Below are 16795 nucleotides of genomic sequence, written 5' to 3'. Positions count from 1 at the left end.
CATTCGGAAACAAATACTCAGCTCCATGACTGGATACCCTAGAATAATCTTCGTAAGATTATGGGGAATTAAAGCTATAGAGTTAAAAGGATGAATAAAATGAATAATTGTTAAATGATAAATTCAACTACTATTTAACAATTGTTAAGTGTTTTCTCATCTTACCTCAGTTTTGAATGATGCAATTAAAGATGTGGTCATTAGATATTAGAGATTCATACTTGCTATAATTAAAAAAAATATTCAGGCCACACAGAAGGAATTAAGGCTTCCTTTTCCTGGGATACAGTTTTCTGTAGTAGCAATGTGTCTAGCTTTTGTAGATAATACTGTTCCTTTCAGTGACTTATCCTATAGGTTTTCCCTTCTGTCTCTAAAATCCTGTTATCCTATTATAATGAAATCTTCACCTACTGCTTACTCTAACCCCAAACTAGGTCATCCCCAAACCAAAACGTTTCTCATTCATGGTGGAATAAATGGGATCTATGAAGCTGTTTGTCATGGCGTCCCTTTGTCGGGATTCCCATGTTTCCTGATCAGCATAACATCCTCCCTATGAAGATCAGTGGAGCCCACTATGGAGGGGGAACATCAGTACAATGACAAGTGCAGAGCTTCTCAGTCTTTGAGAACAGTCATTAATGATCCTTTCATAAGTACTAGTGTTTTCTAGGGGACTATCATTGGTTGTGTTCTGCGCCATATGAGAAAATATTAGCAATCATGCTTAAAGATCTTTAGTGGATCTTTTCCAACAATTTTGGGTCATCACTAACTTGATCTTGGAAATATCCTGGAAGTGATATTTCATATAGTACCAAAAACTTCCTTCTTGGGAAAAAAAATAGGCTTAAATTATTAACAGGTATATTTTGATTTTTTTCTGTCTGCATTTAACCATATTCTGTTAATAATACATTTCTTTCTCAATTTCCCCACTATAGTTGTTAAAAATAGTATGCAAAGACCAGAGTTCATATAACAAGAATATCTATGGACCTAAGATTGTTTAGTTTTTAAAATGCATATCCAAGACTAACTTTAACAAAAATATATTAATTTCTTTCTTTGTATTTGCCTTCCAGTTACAAATAGAATGCCCAAAGTTTCCAGGATTCACCACGATCAACTTATAAAACCTCTCGATAGAGCAGACCTCTGGTTTGAGTTTATAATGTACCACAAAGGCGCCAAGCACCTGTCCCCAGCTGCTCACAAACTCACCTGGTTCCAGTACCACTCTTTGCATGTGATTGGGTTCCTGCTGGTCTTTGTGGCAACTGCTATATTCTTGGTCACAAAATGTTGGTTTTCTTTTCAAAAATTTGGTAAAAACAGGAAAGAAGAAAATGAGGGAATAGAGTCTTGCAAATTTGACAAGGGCCTGAGTGGACAATCCTGTTCATTCCAGACACAAAGAGCTGAATGAGAATACAATGCTCCCCTCCTGTTTTCAAATATCCCATTCCTGTATTTTAGGTTAAAGAAAAGCTGAGAATTCAACATGACCATTAACTAGTGAACATGTCTGTCTTCCTTGGTCTTTTCCCAAATATCTCTTTTTAAAAGGTTTTATTTATTTATTTGAGAGAAAGAGAAACAGAGATTGAGAGGGCACATATGGGGAAAGAGCCAGAGAGAGAGGGACAAGCAGACTCTCCACTGTCAGGATGGCTAAAATTAACAACACAAGAAACAAAAGGAGTTGGTGAGGATGCAGAGAAAGGGGTAAACTCTCTGCATTGTTGGTGGGAATGCAAACAAGTGCAGCATTCCCACCAAACATTCTGGAAAACAGTATGGAGTTTCCTCAAAAAGCTAGAAAATAGAAATACCCTATAATTCAGTAATTGCACTGCTAGGTATTTACTCAAAGGATACAAAAAAATACAGATTTTTTTTAAAGGACACACACACTCACCCTGTAGTTACAGCAGCATTAGCAACAAGAGCCAAAGTATCCAAATGTCCATCTGCTGAGTGGATAAAGAAATAGTGGTATATATATCTATATCTAAATATAGATAGATATACATATACATATATACATATCTATATATAGGTAGATATAGATATGATATAGATATATAGAAGTCTATATATAGATATAAATATAGATGATATAGATACAGATATATATAACTCAGCCATGCAAAAGAATAAAATCTTGCCATTTGCCATTGGTGTGGATGGAGCTAGAGTGTATTATGTTTAGTGAAATAAGTGAGAGAAAGACAAATATCATATGATTTCACTCATATGTGGAATTTAAGAAAACAGGGTGAACATATGGCAGAGGGAGAAAAATGGAGAAAGGGAAATAAACCATAAGATACTTTTAACTATGGAGAAACAAACTAGGAGTTGATGGAGGGAGGCAGGTGGGGATAAGCTAGATGGGTGAAGCTAGAAGGGTGGAGGGCACTTGTTAGGGTGAGCACTGGGTGTTATATATAAGTAATGAATCATTGAATTCCATTCCTGCAATCAATACCACACATTATGCTAATTAGCTAGGATTTAAATGAAGATTTGAAAAAAAAAAGGCTCAAAGAAAGTTGACATGGATGGAGGGAGAAAGTAGAGCAACAAGATTAAAATACTAGTCAGGATCTTTGGGGGGGGCATTTCAGAGAATATAGATTTTAACATATAATAAAAGAGAAAGTTATTGAAGTATTCTACTAAAATACTGGCATCCTCTGAAATAGACTTTCTGGAAATCTGGAACTTTTATTTGTAGAAAACTGGGTTACAGCAGTGTGAAAATGATGGTTTAAGGTTATTGCAGGAAATCCAAATTGGATATGAAAATGGCTGGGATTAAAGTCATAGTAAAGACTGACAAGATCAATATACAATGTTGGAGTAGAATTTATAGAACGGTGATCAACTGAATAATTGTTCAATCCTATTTTTATTAGTCAAATTTTTTATGAAATTGAAAATAACTTTTTTTGTTTTTTTTAAATTTTTTATTTTTTATAAACATATATTTTTTTATCCCCAGGGGTAAAATAAGAGAAAGGGAGATAGGGAGAAAGGGAAATAAACCATAAGATACTTTTAAACTATGGAGAACAAACTAGGAGTTGATGGAGGGAGGCAGGTGGGGGATAAGCTAGATGGGTGAAGGGCACTTGTTAGGGTGAGCACTGGGTGTTATATATAAGTAATGAATTCACTTGTCTGTGAATCACAAGGTTTACACACTTTACCAGCACTCACCAAAGCACATACCCTCCCCCAATGTCCATAATCCCACCCCCTTCGCCCAAACCCCCCTCCCCCCAGACAAACCATAAGTGACTCTTAATCTCACGAAAATAACTTTTTAAGCAAAAAGGATTATAGATGAAGTCATTGTCCTAAATATCACTGGATCCAATTCTACATGAGGTAGTCACTTCCAGGTGTGGGGAGCCAAAGCAAAAAAAAAAAAGGAATTTTACATTATAAAAGGGGACTTGTACAAGAAAGCAATGAAATTAGAATTGGATGTGGCTGGAAGGAAGAATAAGATTATCAAGTTATCTTTTACAAGACTTTGCCTTTTCTATTCTATCTCTTTTCACTATAACATGAATATGATCTAGAATCAGAACTTGGAATTCATATCTGTAGTAAAAGCAAAAGAAAAAAGTTTATTCTTTTTCTCTTAAAGATAGACATGACTTAGCAGAGAGGGCACTGAATTTAGCATAAGAAGACTATTTGGATTTAAATCTTCTCCTTTGCCCTAATGCACATAATCTGATTTTGGCAAGAGGTTATTTCTCCTCCTGTATTTCCTAGCAGTGTTTGTCAGTGAGAGGGAATACTAGAAGGGACTATTCTGTTCAAATGAACATTGAATAAAAGTCCAAAGAAAAAAGTTTAAAAAAAAAAAAAAATCTAGGGTCTAGTCTTAATTGAATATGCATGACATGGTGATTGATTTTCTTAGATCATTTGGGAATTATTATCAATTTGTGTTTTTAAGCTTTTTTATTTTCATATCCTCTAAAAGAAAAACTAACTCATTTTGTTGAGTTATTGATTTTTTTAACAAATCACCTGCATTTGATTTTAACTAATAAACAAAATATGTACTTCAAAGTTCAGCTCAACCTGCTATGAATGATTGAGGAGCACCACCAGGAAGAGATTTGTGGGATTGTGAAATGGGTTTCAGCACAGGTTTAGTTAGAGCCAAGAGCTGATTATGATGACTATGAAAGGTTTCTATGTTCTTTCCATGCTGCATCTTCGTGTTCCTTTGGCTCTGGAAAGACTGGGGGAAGTACTTGTGTGTGGTCCTCAGATTCTAGTCACTGGATTTATCTAAAAGTTATTCTGGATCAGCTCCAAACTTCATGGACTTGAGATAACTATCTTGGTGCCTTCACCAAATCATCTATTTCATCATACCAAGATTCCCTTTAAATGTGGAGATATTCAACTTCAATAACTAAAGGAAATCTCATAGAAGAGCTTGATACCATTCTCTACATAGAGCTTTCATGGTGGGACAGACAAGCAAAATTGAGACAAATGAGCAAGAGATTTTTTCAGGAATGTGACAGTGTGATCACAAAATAAAGAATTACCCACAGACTACAGGCAGCTAAGGTTGATAAACGTTTTGGTGATTTCCTTAAGCTTTTGTGGGGAGGTGTTGGCTGAGCTCCTCAATATTCCATTTAACTGTTCTTTTTGGTTTTCTTATGGGAATGTCATTGAGAGACTGTGTGCTCAACTTTCCACCCCGTCTTCATTTTTCCTGGCAGCACATCAGGACTGAGAGACAGCAGGACTTTTGTACAGAGGGCTGGAGAATTGGTTCTTCTACTCCATAATGAGTGATATTAGTTTTTATATTTTATATTTCTATAATGGGATGTATATTAGAACAAAATTTTAGCTGAAAGAAATTTGCATGTAATTAGGAGTCTTACATCACATGTAAAATGTAAGTATTTATCATTCTGCATATTATGACCCTGAGGATTTAGAATATTAGTACCTTACATTTAAAATTTTTAAATGGCCCAGTATTTTTGTGAGGAGACATATTTTCACATTATACATAAAAACAGTTCCACTTTGCTTTTAGATGGTAGTTATAGGCTTCACAGACCAGGAGAAATGGGTTCTCAGTATAAGGGAAATTTCCACTAATTGTTGGACCTACAAGTTAAAATTATTTGGTAAATATATAAAAAGTAAATGTTTCCTTTAAAATGATACCATGTGGTCTTTGAGAAAAAATGAATCCCATCTCATTTCTGTAAAAAATAACTGTCTTTTTAACTCATATCAAATTAAATTATATTTTTAAGCAAGAAAGACAGTACTGAATTCAAGTAACTGACTTGAATAACATCAGCTATATCTTAAATAATCTTTCTTTAAATGCACATTTTATAAATATCTACCACATTCTAAGCAGTATCCAGTCACTGGACATATAAATATGAATAATAAAAATGATCTGAGGGAAAGTTTCCTTTCTTTCTTTCTTTCTTCAAACACACATTATCCACACATATATGAATATGCTTATCGGTTTAGGGCAAATACATTTATGTTGCATTTATTTATGTCTACACACACACTTACATATATATGTATACACACACCACACACACACACACACACACGTATTTATAAATATACATATACATGTTCCCATAGCCAGGTCTTACTGATCTTAAATCTAGAAAAAAAAAATGGAAGCACTGGGTGGCTCAGTGGATTAAAAGCCTCTGCCTTTGGCTCAGGTCATGATCCCAGGGTTCTGGGATGGAGTCTTGCATCAGGATCTCTACTCAGCAGGAGCCTGCTTCCTCCTCTCTCTATCTCTCTGCCTGCTTCTCTGCCTACTTGTGATCTCTATCTGTCAAATAAAATAAAAATCTTAAAAAAAAAATTGAAGAAACTATAGATGATCTAGTGGGGAAAATGTTCTCCCACCTGTTAAAAACTGACCCTAAACACTTTTTGTGGTTCAACAACTGTGATGTTTGATTGAGTATCTGTTCTTCCAGTGATAGAGGTAGATGAAGGCCATCATTTTTTCCCCCCCCATTATCTCATGATCGGTTAATATGTTAAAAACAAAAGCATCACAGACAGAATTCTGCTACATTTTCATGTATTTATAGCAAGTAGGTGAGTGGTAAAATCAATAAAATCTTATCTTTTTGTCCACCTAATCACTCTAATGCATATTGTGAAGGATTCTTTGATTACTTGACTTGCTCACTAAATGCTGCTAGAGACAGCCTACAGCTAGCTTTCTAGCAGGAACCTTGGCACCAGACTCTTCTGTTAACTCCTTAGATATAAAACAGAATCAAAGTTCTGCCTAAGAGTCCCACCCCAAAGTATTTTATGTCTCTGGATTCCGTAGACACTATTTATTTATCTATTTTTGCAAGGGCAGAAATGCTGAATAATGTTTTCCTCTAACCCACAAATATCACCCTTAACCTCACTGAAGGAAATATTTCTAATCTTCCTTAGGCAACATAATTAATACTCCAGTGTAGCTTTTCTTTTTAAAGATTTATTTGTTTTAGAGAGACAGAGTGAGTGTGAGTTGGGAGAGGAATAGAGGGAGAGGAAGAGAATCTCAAGCAGACATCCTGCTGAGTGCAGAGCTAAAATCCCAGGACCCTGAGATCATGATCTTAGCCAAAGTCAGGAGTTGGATGCTTAACCAACTGAGCCATGTGGGCACCCACACCCCAGTGTGTGTGCGTGTGTGTACGTGTGTGTGTGTGTGTGTGTGTGTGTGTTTTTGAGAGTGGCTTTACCAGCTTGCATTCCCACCAACAGAGTAGGAGGGTTCCCCTTTCTCCTCATCTTCACCAACATCTGTCATTTCCTCACTTGTTAATTTTAGCCATTCTGGCATGTATGAGGTGGTATCTCATGGGGTTTTGATTTGTATATGGTGAAGGGAACAAGAATCAAAATCCAGGAGACACAGAGAAACTCCCAAAATCAATAAAAATAAGTCAACAGCTCGTCATCTAATAATAAAACTTACAAGTCTGAGTGACAAACAGAAAATCCTGAAAGCATCTCTTGGGAAAAGAGGTCTGTAACACACAATGGTAGAAATATTAGATTGGAAGGCAGATCTATCCACAGAGATCTGGCAGGCAAGAAAGGACTGGCATTATATATTCAGAGCACCAATGAGAAAAATATGCAGCCAAGAATACTATATCCAGCTAGGCTGACATTGAAAATAGAAGGAGAGATAAAAAGCTTCCAGGACAAACAAAAACTAAAAAATTTGCAAACACCAAACCAGCCCTATAGGAAATATTAAAAGGGGTTCTTTAGGCAAAGTGAGCCAAAAAGTAACAGAACAGAAAGGAACAGAGACAATATGCAGTAACAGACATCTTACAGGCAATACAATGGCACTAAACTAATATCTTTCAATAGTTACCCTGAATGGAAATTGGCTAAATGCACCAATCAAAAGACACAGGGTATCAGAATGGATAAAAAAAAAGACCCCATCAAAATGCTGTCTACAAAAGAAACTAATTTTAGACCCAAGACACCTCCAGATTTAAAGTGAGGGGTGGAAAACAATTTACCATGCTGATGGACATCAAAAGAAAACTGGGGGCAGCAATCCTTGTATCAAAATAGATTAGATTTTAAGCCAAAGACTATAATAAGAGAAGAGGAAGGATACTATATCATACTTAAAGGGTCTGTCCAACATGATCTAACAATTTTAAATATCTATGCCCCTAACATGGAAGCAGCCAATGATATAAACCAAGTAGTAACAAAATCAAAGAAACACAATCAACTATATAATACAATAATAGTAAGGGACTTTAACACTCCCCTCACTGAAATGGACAGATCATCCAAGTAAAAAGATCAACAAGGAAATAAAGGCCTTAAATGACACACTAGACCAGATGCATATCACAGATATATTCAGAACATTGCACCTCAAAGCAAGAGAATACACAGTCTTCCTTAGTGCACATGGAGCATTCTCCAGAACAGATCACATCCTGGGTCACAAAATCAGGTCTTAACCAGTACTAAAAGTTTGGGATCATTCCCTGCATACTTGCAGACCATGATGCTCAGAAACTAGAACTCAATCTCAAGGGGAAGGTTAGAGAAAACTCAAATACACGGTGGCTAAAAGAGCATCCTACTAAAGAATGAATGGGTAAATCAGGAAATTAAAGAAGAATTGAAAAAAATCATGGAAACAAATGAAAATTAAAACAAAACTGTTCAAAATCCATGGGACACAACAAAGGCATCCCTTAGAGGAAAGTATATAGTGTGATTCAAGAAAGAAGGAAGGTCTCAAGTACACAACTTAACCCCTATACCTAAAGAAGCTGGAGTAAGTACAGCAAAGAAAGCCTAAACCCAGCAGAAGAGAAACAATAAAGATCAGAGCAGATATCAATGAAATAGAAACCAAAAGAACAGTAGAACATATCAATGAAACTAGGAGTTGGTTCTTTGAAAGAATTACTAAGACTGATAAGCCCCTGGCCAGACCTATCCAAAGGAAAAGAAAAAGGACCCAAATTAATAAAATCATGAATGAAAGAGGAGAGATCACGACTAACACCAAAGAAATACAAACAATTATAAGACCATATTATGAGCAACTAACTATATGCCAGCAAATTTGACAATCTGGAAGAAATGGGTGTATTCCTAGAAACATATAAACTACCACAACTGAACCAGCAAGAAATAGAAAACCTGAACAGACCCATAGCATGTAAGGAGATTGAAGCAGTCTTCGAAAATTTCCCAGCGAACAAGAATACAGGGCCAGATGGCTTCCCAGGGGAATTCTACTAAACATTTAGAGAAGAATCAATACCTATTCTCCCAAAACTCTCCCAAAAAATATTAATGGAAAGAAAACTTCTAAACTCATTCTATTTGGTCAGCATTACCTTGATCCCAAAAGTCAGACAACAATCCCATAAAAAGGAGAATTATAGACCAATATCCTTGAGAAATGAATCCTTGAGATGTGAAAATTCTAACCAAAATACCAGACAATAGAATCCAACAGTACATTAAAAGGATTATTCACCATGAGTAGTGGGATTTATTCCTGGGTTCCAAGCTTGGTTCAACATTTGCAAATCAGTCAATATGATACAATACATTAATAAAAAAAAAAGAACAAGAATAATATGATCCTCTAATAGATGCTGAAAAGCATTTGGCAAAGTGGGGCATCCCTTCTTCATCAAAACTCTTCACAGTGTAGGGATACAGTGTACATACCTCAATACCATCAAAGCCATCTATGAAAAACCCATAGCGAATATTATTCTCAGTGGGGAAAAACTAAGAATTTTTCCCATAAGGAACATGACAAGAAGTCCACTATCACCACTGGTATTCAAAATAATACTAGAAGTCCTAGCCTCAGCAACCAGACAACAAAAAGAAATTAAAGGCAACTGAATTGGCAAAGAAGAAGTCAATCTCTCCCTCCTTGAAGATGATATGTTAATTTATGTTGAAAACCCAAAGACCCCACTCCAAAACTGCTAGAACTCATACAGGAATCCAGTCAAGTGTCAGGATATAAAATCAACACACAGAACACAGTTACATATCTATACACCAACAACAGGACAGACAGAAGAGAGAGAAATTATACAGTTGCACCCCAAAACCATAAGATACCTAGGAATAAACCTAACTAAAGAGGCAAAGAACCTGTACTCAGATAATTATAAAGTGTTCTTGAAAGAAATTGAGGAGGACACAAAGAAATGGAAAAGTGTCTCCTGCTTATGGATTGGAAGAACAAATATTGTGAAAATGTCTATGCTACCTAAAGCAATATATACATTTAATGCAATCCCTATCAAAATATCATCATTTTTTTTCAAAGAACTGGAACAAATAACCCTAAAAATTTATATGGAACCTGAAAAGACTCCAAATTGCCAGAGGAATGTTGAAAAAGAATGCCAAAATTGGTGGCATAAAAATTCCAGACTTCAAGCTGTATTACAAAGCTGTCATCATCAAGACAGTATGGTACTGCCACAAAAAGACACATAGATCAGTTAAACAGAAAATAAAGAGCCCAGAAATTGACCCAAACCTCTATGGTCAACTAATCTTTCACAAAGCAGGAAAGAAAGTACACGGAAAAAAGACTGTCTCTTCAAAAAATGGTGTTGGGAAAACTGGACAGCCACATGTAGAAGAATGAAAATGGGTCATTTCCTTACACCACACACAAAAATAGACTCCAAATGGATGAAAGACCTCAATGTGAGAAAGGAATCCATCAAAATCCTTGAGGAGAACACAGGCAGCAACCTCTTTGACCTCAGCCACAGCAACTTCTTCCTAGAAACATCACCAGAAGCAAGGGAAACAAGAAGAAAAATGAACTATTGGGAGTTTATCGAGATCAAAAGCTTTTGCAGAGCAAAGGAAATAGTCAACAAAACCAAAAGACAACCAACAGAATGGGAGAATATATTTGCAAGTGAAATATCAGATAAAGGGTTAATATCCAATACCTACAAAGAACTTATCAAATTCAACACCCAAAGAATAAAGAATCCAATCAAGAAATGGGCAGAGGACATGAACAGACATTTCTGCAAAATAGACACCCAAATGGCCAACAGATACATGAAATAGTGCTCAACACACTCGGCATTAGGGAAATACAAATCAAAACCACAAGGAGATACCACCTCACACTAGTCAAAAGGACTAAAATACAAGTCAAGAAATGAGGGATGTTCACAAGTATGTGGAGAAAGGGGAACCCTCCTATGCTGTTGATGAGAATGCAAGCTGGTGCAGGTACTTTGGAAAACAGTATGCAGTTTCTTCAAAAAAGTTGAAAATACAGCTACCTTATGACCCAGCATTACACTAATAGGTGCTTACCCTTAAGATACAAATGTGGTGACCCAAAGGGACACGTGCACCTGAATGTTTATAGCAGCACTGTCCACAATAGCCAAACTATAGAAAGAACCTAGATGTCTGTCAACAGATGAATGGATAAAGAAGGTGTCGTATACATATACTATGGAATTCTATGCAGCCATCAAAAAAAAAAACGAAGTCTTCCCATTTATAATGACATGGATGGAACTGGAGGGTATTATGCTAAGTGGAATGAGTAGAAATAAGTCAATCAGAGAATCATATGATCTCTATGATATGAGGAATTTGAGAGGAAGGGCTAGGAGTTGTGTGGTAATGAAGGAAAAAAAATGAAGTAAGATGAGACCAGGGAGGGAGAAAAACTATGAAACTCTTAATCTCAGAAAACAAATTGAGAGGTTTTTTTTTTGGGGGGGGGGGGTAAAGGGGAGGGATGAGGTGGGCTGGATTATGGACGTTGGGGGAGGGTATGTGCTATGGTGAGTGTTGTGAATTGTGTAAGTCTGAGGATTCACAGATCTGTACCCCCTGAATCTAATAATACACTATATGTTAATAAAAAATAAAAATAAATATTTCCTAAATAACTCTGTCTTTACAGTGAGTATTCAAATACTTTTCTGGTCTTACCTGAAAATTCAGTTTTCCCTATAATCTTTTAAGTATATTCTACTCATTCTACCATACTTATATTAATGAGGACCCAGGTAGAGGCCTGATCTATTTTCTCCTCTCTTCTCACCACATTTCCAAACATTTTCCTTTTGTATGCTTTAAAAAAAATTATCCTCAATGTTATGGTTTTAATCTGTACTATCAAAGACCCATGCTCCCTAATGCCAACTGTCAAGCTTTTAGGAAAAATTCCCATTCACAGAGGCATCATGTGGTCCACCTAAGTTCTGGGTTTACTCTGGGGAGCTTAATTTTCATGATAAGGACACAAAACAAAATCATCTCAATTTGTTCAATGGCATTCTTTTTTTTTTTTTTTCAGCATAACAGTATTCATTAATTTTTTCACCACACCCAGTGCTCCATGCAATCCGTGCCCTCTATAATTTAAAACCACTGCTTAAGAAAAGGTAGAACTATAGAGGCAATAAAAAACAATCCCTAGAGATTTTAGAGACAGGGAGGGATAGATAAGTGACACAGATTTGGGGGGCAGTGAAACTATTTTGTATGATACTGTAAGAGTGGATACATGACATTATATATTTATCAAAACCTATAAAATGTATAACACAAAGAGTTACCTTTAAGCTGTGGAAGTGAGTTGATACTCATAAACGTTGATTCATTGATTGTAACAAATATGCCACACTGGTGCGAAATATTTATGGTGGGGAAGCTGTGTGTGGGAGAGGGGCAGGTAAAGGGTGGGAACTGTGTACTATCTGCTCAGTTTTACTGTGAATGTAATTTGGCTCTAAAAATAATCTATCAATTAAAAAAACACAAACCCTACGTAGGCTGATTCCCTGAGATGAAGACACTGTATTTAATAGTTGCTTATCTACATTGCATTCGTACCTCAAATTCAGCATGCCAAAATATAAACACATTATTTTCCCTCACAACTTCTCCCCTTTAGTTCTTCACCTTAGTAAATATTAGTATTTACTACTAAATTGCCAGTAAAAAAGAAAGTCTTATAAACAAAAAGCCAGGGACTCATTCATGAATTGTCTCCTTTAATTTTCACCTCCAGGAAACCACCCAGTCTTACTCACTTTCTTTGTATATAATATTTAAACCTCTCTACTTCTGGGTGGTTCAGTGGGTTAAGCCGCTGCCTTCGGCTCGGGTCATGATCTCAGGGTCCTGGATCGAGTCCCCACATCGGGGGTCTCTGCTCGGCGGGGGAGCCTGCTTCCCTCTCCTCTCTCTCTCTCTCTCTCTCTCTCTGCTGCGCCAGCCTCTCTACCTACCTGTGATCTCTCTTTGTCAAATAAATAAATAAAATCTTTGAAAAAAAATTATATAGTGATCCTTCATTGATCTTAAATTTAAAATGAAAAATACTTAGTATTGCCCTTTTTGAAAATATAAATTATCTCCAAATTATCCTTTGCAGTCTAATTTTTTTTCTTTTTTTTCAAATAAACAGTTCATCATTGCTGAACTTCTGCCAGGTTTTTTGGATGAGCCATCATATCTCTCTATCTGATATCTTCTCAAAGTATAATAATTTCCCTACTACTATCCATTTCTAAGACTAGGCTATGCTAAATAACATACAACTCCAAAATCTCAGTGGCTTAAAACAACAGTTTATTTCTTTCTCATGCTGTATGTTCATTTATTGAGCTGCAGCTGGTATATATATCCTTTAATCTAGAACTCAGGTTGATATATCAGCTATCATTTGGAACAAAGCCATTGACACAACAAAGGAAAAGAGAATTCTGGAGTAACTGGATCTGGAACTTAAACGTTGGGCCTGGAAGACATACATTTCATTTTAGCTCAGACCCATTGTGCAGAGATACTCCGTGGTTCCACTACACTCAGGGTCTAGGAATCTCATTCCCATCATATGTGTGGCAATGTCAGTAATGGTTGCCATGATAATGTTATAAGATATCTATGGTAGTGTAATTAACAGTTTAAGAAAAATAATGTCCATTAATTGCTGTGATGTGTTTTCACTTGAGGGATCAAATATTATAAATAAGAAGCTAGAAATAATTCCAGGAGATAAAAACATAAACAAGAAGAAATAAGCATATTTAATTACCTCAGGCAGGGGCTTTGCAGGTTTGAAGTGCAGTCCTGCAAGAAATTCAAAATTAGGGAGATAAGAGTAAGGAAATTCAAAATCCCAGTAAATTCAAATCAACCATATTTCAGCTTTCTCCATAATCTCACATAATGTAGTAGGTTTTCCTGAATAAAAATGAAGGATGATAGAGGGAAAACAAAACTGATATGTTAAATGAGAAAATGTTTGACTATCTCATTTTCTAAGAAAAGTCTTTAAGGAACAAATATTGGGGCCTATGTAAATCATACAAAATTGATCCACCTTTTCCTGGCAAGAGTACATAGTGAGGTTATGAGGTTATGAATAACCAATCAAACAAGGATTTAGGTCTACAACAAAGCGAAAAGCCTGCTGCTTTCCTCTTTGCCAAGAGAGTCATCTCCTTGAGAAAAGCCTGACTTCTACTTCATGCTCAGAATCACTAAATAATTCCCAGCAAAGAACAAGAAACAAAGCAGTAAACTCTTAGCTCATTGTGGGAGTGTCTCTTGCTTTTCTGGAATTACAATTTATCTCATTCTTGTAGCTCTAAAAGATTTTTGATGTCCATAAAAAAAAAATGATGTTTGTAATTTATCCATCTTTTTCTAGTGTTTTTGAGTGTGCTGCCACAACAAATCACATCCAGCCAGGAATGGAAATCTTTTAATAAGTTTTTTTGAAGTGATTACCTCCCTTGTTTTACAAAACCAAAGTTCTTGTTCACAAGACTTCGTCCTCTTTGGCCAGAAAATATTAGCCATTCTGACATATTTAGTTAACACACAGTACAAAAAGCAGAGTAAGCTTCATTTGATGTGGTAACTCTTTAAACATTAACAGAACAAAAACTCAAATTAGTGACTCTGAATTAAATACTTTTCCTTATTTGGGAACTAGAGCTTTGTTTCTGAATTCCAATTATTGTGCAACAAGAAAACTTAACTGGAGGTTTGGTACCCTTTTGAAATATATATTCAGTATCACTGATATGAGGAAATTGTAACTATATAATTTTGCACCATCTGGCTTTTTGTTCTTGATATTTTAAGCATGTTAAAGTTTTGATCAGAAAATATGAGGGATTTTTAACTGATCAGGACAATCTCTCTTTATAAGGGATCACAAACAAATCTCAGTAATTCACAGGTTTTATTCTGAGAATGGCTAATGGTGTTGAAAATCCAGTTTCAACTCAATCCATATACCATTTTAGTGCCTTATAGGTGTCAGCCATTGCTATAATCTTATTCTCATTGTGTGATGCTTCACTCCCCCACTTTTTAATATAATAGTTTTATTAAGATGTAATTTATATGTCATACAATTCTTCCATTTAAAATACGCAATTCCGTTCTTTGTAGATCCATAAAGTTGTGCAGCCATCACTACAACAATTTCATTTTAGGACATTTTCTTCTTTTTATCTTAAAGATTTTCTTGCTTTATTTATTTGACAGAGTGAAAGAGCATGGTAAAACACAAGCAGGGGGAAAAGCAGGCAGAGGGAGAGGGAGGAAGAAGCAGACTCCCCACCAAGCAGGGTGCCAGACACGGGGCTCCATCTCAGGACCCTGGGATTGTGACCCTAGTTGAACGCAGATGCTTAACCAACGGAATGACCCAGGTGCCCCAAATTTTATGACATTTTCAGTATTCCTTCTAAAAAATGCCATATCCATTAGTGGTTATTCTTTATTCCCCCCCCTCTTCTCAGCTTCTAACAACCTCTAATCTGTTTTCTGTCCCTATTTGCCTGTTCCAGAATAATCTTACTCCATTTCACATAAATAAATCATATACTCTCTGTTCGTGTGTGTGTATGTGTGTGTGTGTGTGTGTGTGTGTGTTTCCTCCTTTGGCTTAGCGTAATGTTTTCAAGGTTCATCCATGTCATGGTATATATCAGTTCTTCATCATCTTTTATTGCTAAAAGAGATTTCTTTCTATGAAGATACTTCATTTTCTTTATCCATTCATCAGTTGATGGTCATTTGGGTTGTTTTCATTTTGGCTACTATGAATAATGTTGCTATGGCCATTCATGTAGAGGAAGGAGGGAGTGAGAGTCCTCATGCTTCTAAATCAGCAGGCAAAAAGGAAGATAACTGTGCTGTCTGGGTGATTGATCCTGACCACCAAAGGGCAATTGGATTACTACTCCATGGTGGAGGTAAGGAAGAATATGCCTGGAATACAAAGTTTGCTATCTTTATTTAAGGATGGAAGTAAGTTGTGAAAAAGCATGGTATCCATAATTTGCTTTAGAATTTTTCATCATAGTCAATGATGTATATGTGTGATTGTTCATTAGCTTTAATTCACATGCCTGAGAAAATGAACATTTGAGCCAACTAAATTATATTTATATAGTTCACAAGAGTTAATGATGGCATTGTATACACACACACACACACACACACACACACACACACATATACATAGCCAAACTATGGAAAGAACCTAGATGTCCATCAACAGATGAATGGATAAAAAAGATGTGTTATACATATACAATGGAATACTATGCAGCCATCAGAAGAAATGAAATCTTGCCATTTGCAATAACATGGATGGAACTAGAGGGTAATATGCTGAGCGAATTAAGTCAGTCAGAGAAAGACAATAATCATGTGACCTCTCTGATCTGAGGAATTTGAGAAAAAAAGGTTTTGGAGGGGTAGTGAAGGAAAAAATGAATGAAATGAAATGGAATCAAGAGGGAGGAAACACACTTAATCTCATGAAACCAACTGAGGGTTGCTGCCAGGTGGAGAGGTAGGGATAGGATGGCTGGCTTATGGACATTGGGGAGGGTATGTGCTACTATGAGTACTATGAAATGTGCAATCCTGATGATTCACAGACCCATACCCCTGGGGGAGATAATACATTATATGTTAATAAAAAAAAAAGCATAAAAGAAATTGAAAGTTGCACAACCAAAGGGAAAACATTCAATACCACAGACTAGAAGAGGTAATAATTTTAAAGTGTCCTTACTACTCAAAGCAATCTACAGAGTCAAAGCAATCTCTATCATACCACCAATAGCATATTTGATAGAAACAAAAGAATACTAAAATTTGTATGGAACCACAAAAG

At 36.0% G+C, this 16795-nt stretch overlaps 1 pseudogene; it reads left to right on the top strand.

Moving 5' to 3' along the window:
- Positions 1 to 1432, top strand: LOC123392048 (annotated as a pseudogene).
- Positions 1433 to 16795: the final 15363 nt, after the last annotated feature.

This window comes from Mustela putorius, unplaced genomic scaffold, assembly GCF_011764305.1.
Source record: "Mustela putorius furo isolate JIRA1106 unplaced genomic scaffold, ASM1176430v1.1 tig00000430_pilon_pilon_pilon, whole genome shotgun sequence".
In the NCBI taxonomy this organism is placed as follows: Eukaryota; Metazoa; Chordata; class Mammalia; order Carnivora; family Mustelidae; genus Mustela; species Mustela putorius.
The sequence above is the reverse complement of the archived record's forward strand: the minus strand, read 5'-3'. Positions and strand labels throughout refer to the sequence as shown.